This window comes from Camellia sinensis, chromosome 3, assembly GCF_055761805.1.
Source record: "Camellia sinensis isolate YWXY chromosome 3, ASM5576180v1, whole genome shotgun sequence".
Classification (NCBI taxonomy): Eukaryota; Viridiplantae; Streptophyta; class Magnoliopsida; order Ericales; family Theaceae; genus Camellia; species Camellia sinensis.
This window is the reverse complement of record NC_138963.1, coordinates 94,207,748-94,223,554: the sequence shown is the minus strand read 5'-3', so window position 1 is coordinate 94,223,554 and position 15,807 is coordinate 94,207,748.

Sequence of the window (15,807 nt, the reverse complement as noted above, 5' to 3'; positions counted from 1 at the left end):
ATATCACATAAGCACATAGCCTCATGGTAAGAATGCTAGACATAGTAAAGAAAACACACACAATTGAAATGCAAAGATAAAAATAAGCTCACATAGTACTCCTCCGTACCAAGCTAAGCAAAAAACGTTAGAAAAAAAAATACATGATCCTAGTTGCAAAGAAATTAATGCAATGCGCGCGCGCGCGCGCGCGTACACACACACACACACAAAAAGCATCTAAGGACTTGGATACTAATCATATGACATGAATCATCTCAAGACATAGGGTAGCGCATATAATCACCCAATTAATCCCACGAGACAATCCTAAAAGCTCATTAGAATATAAGCAAGGATTGAATTATGAAAATTAAACTTGTTTGAATGATTAGAAAATTAGTGAGAAAGTGATGGAAAGTAAAAGAAAATGAAGGAAAGCAAGAGAATTATCAAAACAAGCTATAGGGTACGACTAAAACCCTCTATAAGTCCAAATATAATCTAAATTACCAAAGAAAATTAGAATATGGAGTGTTTGGGAGGTGAGAAAATGAGAGAGGAAATGTAATAAAAATTAGAATTCGAGTAATCCAATCAATCGTATGGAGGAGTGGCTAATCCCTTCCACTATCCACAAGGCCTGATCACATATTTAAATAATTAAATTCAGAATCTTAGAGTGTTTGGCATGAGAGAAAATAGAAGAGAAAGTGCAAAGAAAGTTGAAGAACTCACTTCAAGTGATGAAGAAAGGCTCCTTAATTAGCAAACCCTTTTCCAAGAACCCTCAAGCTTCTAGGTTTAGACTTGAATTCCCAGCAAAAAATAACTTTAAGTTTCCAGCTTAATCCTGAGTTACCTGTGAAGATATTGGTGATTTTGAAATACATTTGAATTAATAGCCTATATTCCAATCAACTAATCAAGTTGTTTGCTAAAACAGAAAACTAAGTAAAAAAATGTTCTAATGCTAACAAGTAAACTGAAAATGCAAAAGTCTTAGACAAGATGACAATTGGGTATGGAATGTTAAGCATAAAGGAAGAGACTGAGTTTCTTAGGCACCTTTTCAGGTTACCAAACCAAACCAAGCCTTAAGTCCCATTAAATGAGGTTGGCTACATGAATCCTTCTTCTCCACGCAACCCTATCAAAGGCCATTTCGTTAGTGAAATTAAGTCGATCCATATCTCTATTTACAACGCTAGCCAACGTCAATATAGGCCTACCCCGTTCCCTAACACTCCCATCTATCGTTACAGTATCACATCTCTTCACTATAGCCTCTATTGTTCTCCGTTAGATGTGACCAAACCATCTCAATCGATTCTCTTTCAACTTATCTTCTATCGGTGCTACTCCTACCCATTCTCAAATACACTCATTCCTAATTCTATCTTGTCTAGTCTTGCCACTCATCCACCTAAGCATCCTCATCTCAGCCACACTAATCTTATCTACATGTTGTTTCTTGGTTGCCCAACACTCCATCTCATACAACATCACTGGTCTAATAGCCGTTCTATAGAACTTACCGTTTAGTCTAGTGGGTATTCGTTTATCGCACAGTACCTCAGACGCACTTCTCCACTTATACCATCCCGCTTTAATCCTATAAGCCACATCCGTATCAATCTCCTCCGCTGTTGTGATAATTGATCCTAATTAATGAAAATGTTCACTCTTAGGCAGTTCGTGGTTGTCAATCTTCACTTCTCCTCTGCTTTCATTGTTACTATTACTAAATTTACACTTCATGTACTTTGTCTTAGTTCTGCTTATCTGGAATCCTTTAGATTCAAGAGCTTTTCTCTAAGTCTACAACTTTGTATTAACTCCTTCTCTAGTCTCATCCACTAGCACAATATCGTCTGCAAAAAGCATACACTATGGCACGTCATCCTGAATATTTCTTGTCAACTCATCCATAACTAAAGTAAAAAAGATATGGACTTAAGGTAGATCCTTGGTGTAACCGTACAGTGATAGGAAATTCATTTGTCTCTCTAGCAGGCGATCTAATAGTGGTCACTACTCCTTCATACATGTCCCTAATCACATCAATGTAACCTTTTGTCACCTATTTCTTCTCTAACACCCACCATATTATATCCCGGGGCATTCTATCATATGCTTTAACAAGGTCAATAAACACCATATGAATATCTCTTTTCTTTTCTCTATACTTTTCTATTACTCTCCTCAAAAGATAAATTGCTTCCATTGTTGACCTGCTAGACATAAACCCAAATTGATTCTCTAACACCTTTGTTATATCTCGTAATCGGCGTTCCATCACCCTCTCCCACACTTTCATTATATGACACATTAGCTTGATTCCTCTATAGTTGTTGCAATTCTGAACATCTCATTTATTCTTATAGATTGGCACTAAAATACTCTTCCTCCACTCATTTGGCATATTCCTAGTCAACAAAATTTTGCTAAACAACCTATTCAACCAAGCAACCCCCTTTTTACCCAAACACTTCCAAGCTTCAATAGGGATATCATCGGGTCCCAGAGCCTTATTTGATTTTATCTTCTTAAGTGTAATCTCCACTTCAAAGTTCCTAATCCTGCGATAGAACCTATAGCCTTGGTTTATCGTATTACTAGTTATTTCTTCCCCTATTGTCGTATCTCCATATTCCTCATTTAATAGTTTCTCAAAATAGTTCTTCTATCTTTCCTTAATCTCTTCATCTTTCACCAATACCTTAGAATCATCACTCTTGATGGACTTAACTTGATTAAAATCTCTTATTTTCCTCTCTTGTATCTTAGCAAGTTTGTATACCATCTTCTCTTCCTCCTTACTATCTAGTCTAGTGTATAGGTCATCATAAGTTTTCAACTTAGCCTCTTTCACCACTTTTTTGACCTCCTTATTAGTCAATCTATAGCTCTTAAGGTTTTCCTCAGTTTTATCCTTCTGCCACTTTTTAAAGCACTCTTTTTTTGCCTTAACTATCACTTGAACCTCTTCTCTCCACTTCTAAGTTTTCCTAGAGTTGGGTTCTGTCCCTTTCGACCCTCCAAGCACTTCTCTTGAGATTCTCCTCATACAGTTGGCCATCGAGTTCCACATAGTGTTAGCATCATCTTCCAAGTCCCAAGTACCTTCCTTATCCATTCTATTCTTAAATATTTCTAGTTTATTGCCTTTTAGGTCCCATCGTCTCGTCCTATGATTCCCACCATCCTTCCTAGCTTGGTATTGCCCTCTAAAACATAAATCTAGTACCAAAATCCTATGTTGAGAGGCCAGGCTCTCTCCAGGAGTCACCTTATAATCATTGCATTTTAGGCGGTCTACTTTTCTTACTAAGAAGTAATCTATTTGGCTCTTAACTGACCAACTCTTAAAGGTTATGAAATGCTCCTCCCTCTTCTTATACATAGTATTGGCCACCACCAGGTCAGAAGCCAATGCAAAATCTAAGATACTCTCTCCAGCCTCATTTCTGTCACCAAAACCGTATCCACCATGCACCCTTTCATAGCCTAGTTTATCTATGCCTACATGGCCATTAAAATCTCCACCTATAAACAGGTTCTCTCCTACGGGTATCTCTTGTAAGATCTCATCCATTTTCTCCCAAAAATCCCTCTTAGTCTTGTCATCTAATCCTACTTAAAGGGCGTATGCACTAATAACGTTCACTATATTCCCTCTAATAACTAGTTTAACTAACATAATCATGTCCCCTTTCCTAATGACCACCACTACATTCTCCACAAGACCCTTGGCAATTATGATTCCTACCACATTCCTGCATCTATCCTTACCACTATAATACAGTTTAAAATCGGTATCCTCAATTTCCCTAGCTTTCTCACCCGTCAAGGTGTTCAAAATCTTGTCAAATAGAACTTGTTTGAGAGATCATTCATCAAGGTTTCAGTTGGCACTTCTTCTGGAGGTATGTGTTCTAATTATGAAAATAAGAAAAATATTATTTATACTACCATTTGCACACTTACATATTGTGAAAGTGAAAATTCAATATTGCAGTGAGTTTATGAATTAAAGCAAAAAAATTGATAGAAAATTCATTCAAATAGAACCATCATTCAACATTGTAAGGGAATGGTCATTCCAATGGGATGCTAGGAGAATGCTAGAGGTCCCAAATTTTCTACCAAATAAATGACCAAATGTCTCACATGGGTGTGGGGTCCACAAAATTGCGGACCCCACACCCATGTGAGACATTTGGTCATTTGTTTGGTAGAAAATTTGGTGTCCCTAGCATTACCCGGGATGGTAAGTAATGATTATTCCATTCCATTCTACATTTATTTCAGTGAACCAAACATTGTCTTAGAGTGTATGGACTCATCAAATGAGTGGTCTGAAACATGTTTTCTTATTTCTTACTAAACCAAATGATTCTTTTTTTTTTTTTTAGATACTTACTAAATGTTTCTTTTAAGATCCAACCATTGTTACTAAATAGAGTTGTTATGATGGATAAATATTCTATTCTTAAGCTACTATTGAAACTAATAGTTTCAACTGATCAAATGCTTTTCTAGTTTGTGATATTAGTTGAAAAGTCCCTATTAACAACTGAGATTTGGATTAAAGGAATGGACTGTGTAGCTTGAACCCCTGCATCCTTCTTCGTCATGTTATTTTTTCAATTTTCTTTGTCCAAGAGGTGGTTACTCAACCACAACACCATAATACCTTAAATTCTCAGATTCATAGAGACACCATTTGAAATACCAATGTATTCTCTACTAGGCAACAAATGAAATGGCTTCTGTTGGGTCTGCATTCTAGGCTTTATAGCCTTGCAAGAGAAAAAAATCAAGAATTTTGAATAGAGATTGTCCATGAAATAGCTGAATTAGGTGTTTCAAGTCTTCAAGTTTGTAATTAGTCAGTTATCTCATCAGTTATGTCTAAACTCCCATATTTCCGATTCTAATTGAAAAAAAAAATTGAAAATATTTCTTTAAAGAAATGTTTACTTTGTGATTCCTATTAACATTTTTTTTTTTTTTTTTTTGAGACAGCTTCTCTTGGATTTGCAGATTTGGTTTGTGGGCTTGATGGATTTGTTTCTTTTTACTGATTAGGTCTTACAAGTTCATGATTTTCTGTTGCAAGGATAATATGATCTTTATGTTTATTGGGTCCATTTTAATCTTTTTGATATGTGCTTTAGGGATCATTGTTCTGCTTAGTGGTCTTTTTTTTTTTTTTTTTCCAAACTGATCTTGGAGGATGGTACTAAACTATACTGCTCTGTTTTTTTTTTTTGTGATTAATTATATATTCAAAGAAAGTTGTAGTTTCAGATGATGGAAAGTATGTGATTTTGTATTTATTTTTTATTAACAAAAATTCAGGGATGTATGGCTGATCTGTATGTTTAGCACACTAGAAATTGTGGCACACGCAATATGTGCGAATATGATTTTTTTTTTCTTCTCTTGTACAGTTGGATCCATCATTATAGCTCAACACTTCTTTCTCTACTAATGTCTTTGTTAAAGCATGATTTTTGGATATGTTATTTTGTGGTTAATGGTGATTGGATATTAAATTGAATGTGAAAATGAATTAATGTTGCATTTTGAATGAGAGTTATTATTTCATATTAGTGCTATTTTTTAGTTTTATTACAGTTATTTTTTTAATTCAATCACATAAAATTAGCACAATTAAAAGAAAAATAAATAAAAGACATCACGGCGTTTCTAAAACGTCACCAAATATCATACCAACGGTTGGATTTTTTTTTAAAAAGAGATACGATGGCGTTTTCCAAACGTCGTTAAATAGAATAGTGATGTCACGTTATCATTAGTAGAACTTTTAACAGCGTTTTTAGAAAACGCCGCCTATAGTAATATAGCGACATTTCTAAAGTGCCATAAGGTTATAGCGACAACCGCATCTTCGGCGTTTGGTACTAAACGTTATAAAAGGATTTGACAGCATTTTTGGGACCTATAGCGGCGTTTTTTAAACGCCTCTAAAACTCCTATTTCCAGTAGTGGGTTATTCTTAAAATTATATTTGTCGTCAATTTTTTAAAAATAAATATAATTCAAACATATAATTATCAATATTCAATCATCTTGATTTTTTGTATGAATAGTCTACTTAATGAATCCTAAAATGTGAACAGTTCAAATCATCAAAATGAATTCCAAAATTTGTCTATTAAGTTCAAACGTTCTCACAAATTGAGATGACAACTTAAGAAAAATCAAACTATTTTAATAACTGATCTTTTTTTTGGGGGGGGGGGGGGAGGAGGGGTATAATCCATTGTGGACCAAATGAGCACCTCCACTAACAGTGACTTCACAAACACCTCCTGCAATTTGCTGAATAAAAAAATTGTAGCAAATTTTTTTTATTTTTTTTTTTGGGAGGGAGGGAATTAATAAAATTAATTAGGTGATATATAGGGTGTGCTTGGCACTAATAGGAGCAAAGTTGAGATAATTTTAAGTTTTTTCAATTCTAATATACGTAATTAACATCAATTTGGAAGAGAAAATTGGTGAAATATTCATTTATATGGGTGTTCATGGCATTAAGTCCAATGATTTATTTGTTTTATTGGTAAGAACATGATAATAAAAAGTTCTGAAAAAGACAAATTATTGTTTTAAATAATTTTTCTTTCTGTTTTCACCATTGTGTTGTTACACCCTCACACAACACCATCAGTAGACATTTGCTAGACCACCGCCGAGAAAGTTGTTGATGGTGGTGGTGATGATTTCGACGGATATGCTAATCTTAGGTAGACAGATAAGTAATATGTGGACAAATGGGTAACACATGGATAGAAAACTGAGATTTGGACATGTAGGTGACAATTGAACATACATGAGTAATATGTTTTTTCACATTCTTGTTGTTCTCATGGTCTCAAAAGATTTACGGTTGGAGTTTGGGTTTCTTTTCATGTTTAAATTTGAACTTGAGAGAACTTGAGGAGTCTGTGGATCTTACTGCGAGAACCGTTTAATGATCCAAATTGTTTATTTTGTAGAACCCTCTATCTATATTATTTATGAAAAAATAAATAAATAGTATACTCTTTTGTTCTTCTTTTTTCTTTTTTTTTTCTTTTCAAAAACATACTTCATGTTTATTTTATCAAAAACAACTATGATAAAATGAGAAAAGTTAAAATAATTGAATCGACTTAATCTTTTCATAAATGATATACATGGAATATCTTACAATATGAATGGTTCGAATAATCAAAATATGACTCATAGTGAACCTTACATGCTCTTCAAATTGTCTCAAATTCAAATTTAAATTATGAAAGAAAACTCAACCCACAAGGTGGGGTTGAATGGAGTTTTGGGTTTTGTAAAATTATTCCGTTAATGCATAGATTGCAACATATTCAAAATCAAAATTAACAGTGTCTAATTGTTATATCATTTTGAATTTTTTAAACTCTCTTGTAAGTATTTAATTTTGAAATAAAAATTATAGTATTGAGCTTCCTCTTTAAAACTAAAAAACATATTGCATTTTTATTTTTTATTTTATTTATTTTTATTTAATTATTTATTTATTTTTTTGATCAGCAAAGAAAATCCTTTATTGATGGGAAAAACATACATTACATATGAGATAACATCAACCAGGAAGAGAAAGAAAAAAGAACAAGACAAGAAACCGAGCATAGTGTTGGTGAGAAACCAACACTAGCTCACAAGACCACATACACTTGAAGCCAAAACCCAAAAACTAGCCAACAAAGCTTAAACCCACTGAGAAAAATCCAGCTAAGCGTACTTGATGCCATCCTTCAACCTTTTGAAACCAAACCCTCATATTTGGATCTCTCTTGGTCCTTTAACTCTAGCTCAATAATCTTATTCAGCTCAATACTACATTTGCTTTCGCATTGCATGACAAAACCCTATAAATAGAGGGAGAGTCATACAAGACTTAAAATAGTTCTCAACTCCAACATGGTAACAAAACTCGTCTAGATTCAATTTTTCTTTCACCATCACCACACTATATATATGTGTTGGGATCCTGTATATATAACCATGTCACACACACACCCTAGCATTCAAAACAACTCATAATCATCTTTTCAAACCACTCTCAAAACCCAAAACAAAATAAAAAACCAACTAAACTCTCTCAAGCTCAAGCTCAAGCATGGCAGCAGAGAAAGTAATAGTAGATTCAGCCTTCATCCAAGCCACCGAACACAGACCCAAAATCGTCATCATCACTGAATCCAAATGCATACCACTAATCGATCTCTCTTCCACCAATCCAAACCTTGCAATCCAGATACGCCAGGCCTGCAAGAACTGGGGATTCTTCCAAGTCATTAACCATGGTGTGCCAATGGAATATCGGCGAAACATGGAGTCGGTGGTGAAAAAATTCTTTGCGCTGTCGGAGGAGAAGAAAGGGAAGGTGAAGAGGGATATTGAAGAAAAGGATATTCTTTCTCATTCATTGAATTATGAATTACACAACTGTATTTATATACACAATGCTGAATTAAGCTTGTAACTAATTCATTGTAACTACCTAACCAATTCCTAACCACTTAACCAATTCCTAACTGACTATACAATGCTCTTGATGTAACTAATTGAGAATGTACAGCTGGAGCTGGAGCAGTTGCAACTGATTCTAAAGCTGAAGCTAAACCTGGAGCAGCAGCTACTGTTGCTGTGGTTGTCTTATCACCCTCCTGCAAGCTGATGGGGGAATGAGAGACCAGAAGCTTGGCTTGAAGATATTGAAACTGAGACACAGAGAGAGGCTTTGTAAAGATATCAACAATCTGATCTAGAGAAGAAACATAACGGAGTAAAATCTGTTTGTGGGCAACTTTTTCATAAATGAAGTGACAATCTACCTCTATATGTTTTGAATGAGTGTGAAACACAGGGTTGGAAGCTAAGGCAATTGCCGAGAGGTTATCACACCATAAAATGGGAGCAACTGAGGAAGGAAGTTGAGGCTCACGAAGCAACATTTGCAACCAGGTGAGTTCAGCAGCAGTATGCGCCAAAGACCTGTATTCTGCTTCTGTGGAGGAACAAGACACCGTGGGTTGTTTTTTTGCTGACCAAGAAATAAGATTCGAACCAAGATACACACAATAGCCAGAAGTACTACGACGATCGAGAACATCACCAGCCCAGTTAGAGTCAGAGAAGGCCTGTAAATTGAAGAAAGTGAGATCATAAGTTAAAGTCCCTTAAATAAATCGAAGCAATCGCTTGACTAAAGCAAAATGCCCAACAGTTGGAGCATGCATATGTTGACAGGCTAGATTAACTGAAAGAGACAAATCAGGCATGGTGATCGTAAGGTATTGGAGTGCCCCAACTATACTGCGATAAAGTTCAGGTTGACTAAATGGCAGATGAGAATCTGAAGAGACAAATCAGGCCTGTAAATAGAAAGAACTAGGACTAAAAGTGAGACCATGAGTTAAGGTCCTTTGAATAAATCGAAGCAATCATTTGATTGAAGCAAAATGCCTAATAGTTGGAGCATGGATATGTTGATAGGCTTGATTAACTGAAATAGACAAATCAGGCCTGGTGATCGTAAGGTATTGGAGTGCCCTAACTATACTACGATAAAGTTCAGGTTGACTAAATGGCAGATGAGAATCTGAAGAGAGAGAAGGCTTGACAGAACTTAGGGAATTTTAAGGCTTGCAATTTGCCATTCCAACCTTAAGAAGAATTTCAGAGGCATACTTATGTTGAGACAGAAAATAAGAATCACCACAATCCTTAATGGAGACCCCAAAAAAATAGGAAATGTTCCCCCAACTCTTTCATGGAAAAAGTAGTATGCATGTGAGCAATAAGAGAGGCAATGTGAGAAGAATTATTGCCTGTGACCAGGATATCATCAACATAGACTAAGAGAATAGTGATGGTAGAAGTTGTCCTTTGAATGAATAAGGAATTATCACAGTGACTGTTAATGAAACCTTGGGATAAAAGAAAAGTAGAGAATGTTGAGTACCAAGCTCTAGGAGCTTGCTTTAAACCGTCAATAGCCTTTTTTAAGAGACAAACATGATATGGATGAGTAGCACTAGGAAAACCAAGTGGCTGAGTCATGTAAACTTCCTCCTCCAAGGTTCCATGAAGAAAAGCATTACTGATGTCAAGTTGCTTGAGAGGCCAATTGTAATGCAAGGCAACACACAATAAAATACGAATGGTGGGTTATTTGGTGACAGGACTAAAAGTTTCAGTATAGTCGATACCCTCTTGTTGGAGAAACCCCTTGGCAACCAAACAAGCCTTATAACGAGCAATAGATCCATCAAAATTACGCTTAATGCGAAAAACCCACTTGCAGCCTATGGCAGATTTTGAAGAAGATTAAGGAACCAATGACCAAGTACCCTGGGCTAGAAGAGCATTATATTCCTCCAACATTGCATTGTGCCAGACAGAGGACTGCAGAGCTTGCTGATAGGTCAATGGTTCAGTGTTAAGATAGACAAAAGAAGAAGCAGAAGAAGAGGCCAATAAGGCTTGAGGAGAAGTTTTGGATCGAGTGAGCATTGGGTGAGTGTTAGTGATAGGAGGAGGAAGAGGAAGATCAATAGAAATAGAAGAAATGGGAATAGAGGAAGGAGGCTGGACACCAGCAGAAAGAGACTGATCAGTAGAGGCAGTAAACTGAGAAGGATAAGAAGAAGATGGTGTAGGTTGAGCAGAAAAGGAATGCAAAGAAGGCTGAGACATGACAGCCTGCAAAGGGATAGAAACAGACTGAAGATGAGATGAAGACTGAAGATTTAAAGAAGGAGACCAGAAAAAAGACTTGAGCTGAGACAAAGTCTGAGAACTGGGAGCAACAGAGGCTGTAGCTGTAGCTATAGCAGAGGTGGTACGAAATGAAAATATTTGCTCATGAAAGATGACATGGCGAGATAAATACACCTTCCCAGAGAAAGGTTCTAAGCACCTGTAGCCTTTGTAAGAAGGATGATAACCAAGAAATACAGACAAAGTAGATTTATGTTGTAGTTTATGAGATGTGTAGGGTTTTAGCCATGGAAAACATTGACAGCCGAACACACGCATAAAAGAGTAATCTGGAGATTTATGAAACAACAATTCATAAGGAGAAGAATGATGAGTTTTAGAACTAGGCAAACGATTAATCAAAAAGATAGCTGTAGAAATGGCATCAAACCAGTACTTGATGGGAATGGAAGAATGATGAAGCAAAGCAATGGCAGTCTCAGTGATATGCCTATGCTTCTTTTCAGAGACTCCATTTTGAGGAGGTGTATGTGGACAAGAAATCTGATAGAGAATGCCATGAGTGTGAAAAAATTGAGTCATAGATGAATTGACAAACTCAGTACGAAAAAATTTCAGGTGAGTAGAAAATTGATTTGCAACATAAGCTGTGAATTCCACAAATTTAGCAAAAACTTCACTCTTGTAACATAAGGGAAAAAGCCAAGTAAACTTGCTATATTCATCAACAAAGATTACATAATATTTGTAACCAGAAACAGATGGTAAAAATGGTCTCCAAATATCACTGTGAACTAGTGAAAAAGGTTTATTAACAGTAGAGTTAGACAGATTAAAAGGTAATCTATGACTTTTGGCCATACAACAGTGAACACAAGGGGAATCATTATTCTTGGCTTTATTACAAGCAACAGAAAGAGAAGACTTCAGTTTATTAAACTTGAGAGGTGATGAATGACCCAACCTCTGGTGCCAAACAGGTTCAGGCACAGTAGTAGCAGTGGAATTAAAGAAAGCATTATGAGAAATAGAAGAAGAAGGAGAAACAGCCGTAGCAAATGAAGAAGAGGCAGGCAACGATGGTGCATGAAAATGATAAAAACTATGGGAATTAAGGCCCTTACGCAAAATGCCCTTCGTGTGCTTGTCCTGAATAACGAAAGAAGAATCATCAAATGTAATTGTACAATGATTATCTTTAGTGAGTTTATGCACAGACACAAGATTAGAAGCAACATGAGTGTGCAAAACTTTATTGAGTTTGAAAGTATGATGTGGAGTGGGCAAAAGACCCTTGCCAGTGTGAAGAATATGGATAGAATTATCATTACCAACAGTGATATGATCAGAACCTTGGTAAGGTTGATGGAGACTCAGATTTGACAGATCATTAGTTATATGATCAGATGCAGCTGAATCAAGATACCATGGGGAAGAGTCATACTGAGATGGAGCAGAGGCCACATAAGCTTGAGAGTTAGACAGTCCAGTTGATGATTGTGAAGATTGATAAGATGGAGAGGCAGTTTGCTGAGACTGTGGTTGAGTGGGAAGATAAGTAGCATCTAACCTATGCCAGCAGTCCAAGGCTGAGTGATTAGTCTTACCACAAATCTGACAAATCAAGTTGTTGTTGTGTTGTCCTCCTGAAAATTGTCTACCTCTCCCTCTAGGAGAATATCGACCTCTGTAGCCAGATCTAAAACTACCTCTGTTACCTCTGAACGAAGACCGGCCTCGGCCAAAAGAGCCACGAGTAGTAGCATATGCAATGGGGGATTCATGTGCCTAAATCTTCTTTGTTTTTGAATCAATATGCAGAGACTCTGAACAGAGAAGAGAGGAAAGTTCCTCCATAGAAATAGCTTCGGTTCTTGCTCGAATTGTAGTCTTTAAAGCATCAAATTCATCTGGTAAACCGTTCAAGGTGAGAAGAACTAGATCTTCTTCTATAGGAGAAGAAGCAAGTGCAAATTGATCTGCTAGATTTTTAATCTGAGACAAGTATTCTTCAATTGTCTGAGAGCTTTTAGTCATATTATTCAAACAATTCTTCATTTGATGAATATGACTACGAGACACAATAGTGAACCTTTTACAAAGAACATTCTAGACCTCAGCACTTTGTTGCAGATGCAAAACAGAAGAAAAAATCATAGGTGTGAGTGTAGCTGTAATACAACTCAGGAGATGTGCATCAATCTGTTTTCACTGTGCATAATCTGGATTGATTTCTTCAGCTCCATCAGCATTTTTGATTGTTAATGGTGGAGGAGGAGAAGAACCATCAACAAACCCTAGCAGATTTGTAGCACGTAGAATATTGAGAACTTGACTTCTCCAAATGATAAAATTTGATGAATCTAGCTTGACAGTTATAAAGGAATTGAGATTTGAGATAAGAAGACTGAGATTTTGAGAGTGCTCGTGGGAGCTATAGGAGCTCTGATACCATGAAGAAAATGATATTCTTTCTCATTCATTGAATTATGAATTACACAACTGTATTTAAATATACAATGCTGAATTAAGCTTGTAACTAATTCATTGTAACTACCTAACCAATTCCTAACCACTTAACCAATTCCTAATTGTGGGGGCCGGGAAGAGGGAGTCGTAGAGATTCCAGATAGTCGAATCTCAGAGAGTCGAGATTCGAAGCACTCGGCAATTGGCTCGCATGTTCAGATCCAACCCTATTCGGCCAAACAGCCGATTAGGCAAAAGGCCGAGTGAAGGTCGGTCTATTATAAGATGTGTCGAATATGAGTTGGAAATGGACCTAATCCCGAGACCCATGAAAGAAAAGATATAAATAGAAGAACATCAGCCAAAAAGAGGTATGTGAGAATTGTAGTGCTCAACTTAGAATATAAGTATTCCTGAGTGTGGTTACTAACTTGTCCGTCGGACTGTTAATTCCGACACCCTCGCCGGAGTGTTTTATTCTTTTTCAGGTGACCGAAAGAGGATCACGAGCGTTTCCCAGGATCAAAAGAATATTTCCAAACCACTTCTCCACAATTGGTGCCGTCTATGGGAATACTCAAGCATATCCATGGCGAACGTGACGGAAGATCCTCCGACAGTAACTGTCGACCCTATACCGCAAGATGCAACCACTCCAACAACCATGCTTGGAACAGAGACTTTCGCCGCAAGACATGCCTTGAATTTCGCCTCACCCTCAACTTCAGAACATGACGCAATGCAAGTGATCCTAGAACAAGCACAGCAAAACGAACAAAGATTGGAGAATATGATTGCAGAGAATGAACATCTCCATCAGGATTTGGCCTTGGAGGTGGCGAAGTCCAAACAAGCTGCATATCAAGACCCGAAACGACCTGTCAGGGCAGCAGGTCGACGATCTCAAGCCCGACAACAAGATACTGATAGCAACTCTGACTCATTATCCTTGGAGCTCAAGAAGAAGGGACGATCTGAAATTACCAGTTCTTCTGAAGAGAGTCCCCGTACAAGGCGTAAGCAAAGAAGAAACAGCTCGGATGACGATCAAGATGATCCTTTTCCGCGACAGATCGCAAAAGCAGTGCTACCCAAGAAATTCAAAGCAGCGTCATTCACCTTGTACGACGATAAATTGGTATAAGACGGCCGTCTACAACAGTACGTCCAAAAAGGCAACCCAACCCAAGCAATAGCCTTGGCACAGGATTCACATTCGCTCCACGCGATCCACATGATATACAGCCTGCCAATGTCATCGGCGGTGCACGCAATTCAGTCAAAGTCTAACCCTCAAGAGCAACTCACTTCGGCTAAACGGCCCCATGAAGCCAAGGTTATCACTTTCGATGATTTAGATTTGGCCGGAGTAACATTGTCCCACATTGATCCCATGGTAATTGAGTTGCGCGTGAACCGATTCACCGTTGAGCGCGTACTCATTGATCCGGGGAGCACATCGGAGATTATGTACTACAAGACATTCACCAAACTTGGCTTCTCCGAATCCGATCTCTCTTCGGCCCCTTACCCCCTATTCGGCTTCAATGCCAATCCAGAGTACCCCTTGGGGAAAATCAGACTTCCCGTACGAGCAGGTACCCGAACAGTGGATGTGGGATTCTTGGTCGTCGAGCTGCCGTCGCCGTATAATCTCATCATGGGGCGATCCTGGTTGTATACTATACGAGCCGTCCCCAGCACCTATCATCAGCTGCTCCGCTTCCCGACAGAACGCGGTATTGAGCAAATCCATGGCTCCTAGAAATCGACACAAGCATGTTATCTCCTTGCTGAGAAAACGTCAAAGGAACTACAGGTGAATTCCATTGAGTTGCCGGATCGAGAAAGCCTCGACGATGTTGGGCGTCTTCCAAATGAAAAGGCAACGAAAGATTTAGAACGAGTTCAAGTCGATGGAAGCCCCGACAAGTTCTTCATGGTCGGCGCCTCCTTACATCAGGCCGACAAACGGCAGCTAATATCTTTCCTGCTCAGCAACCTCGATATCTTTGCATGGACTCCGTAGGAGATGCCGGGTATAGATCCGTCAGTTTCACAGCACCATTTGAATGTCGATCCTAAGTGCAAGCCGATCATTCAGCAAAGCCGGCGGTCAGCCGCAGAGCACATTGCCGCCGTTGTTGAGGAGGTTGACAGGCTACTTGACGCCAGAGCAATTAGGAAAGTGACCTACCCTACATGGCTCTCTAATACGGTGGTGGTGAAGAAGAAAAATGGGACTTGGCGAGTGTACGTCGACTTCATGAACCTAAACAAAGCCTGCCCAAAGGATTGTTTTCCTCTTTCCAGGATAGACCCGCTTGTAGATGCTACGGCGCGCCATCAACGTATGAGCTTCCTTGATGCCTATAGAGGTTATCATCAAATCGCTATGCACCCAGAGGACCAAGAGAAAACTACATACCTCACCCCAAGAGGAACCTATTGCTATAAGGTAATGCCTTTTGGGTTGAAGAATGCGGTGGCAACCTACCAGAGACTGGTCACCACCATGTTCAAGGAGAAACTTGAAAAAACTATGGAAGTATACATTGACGATATGGTGGTTAAATCCAA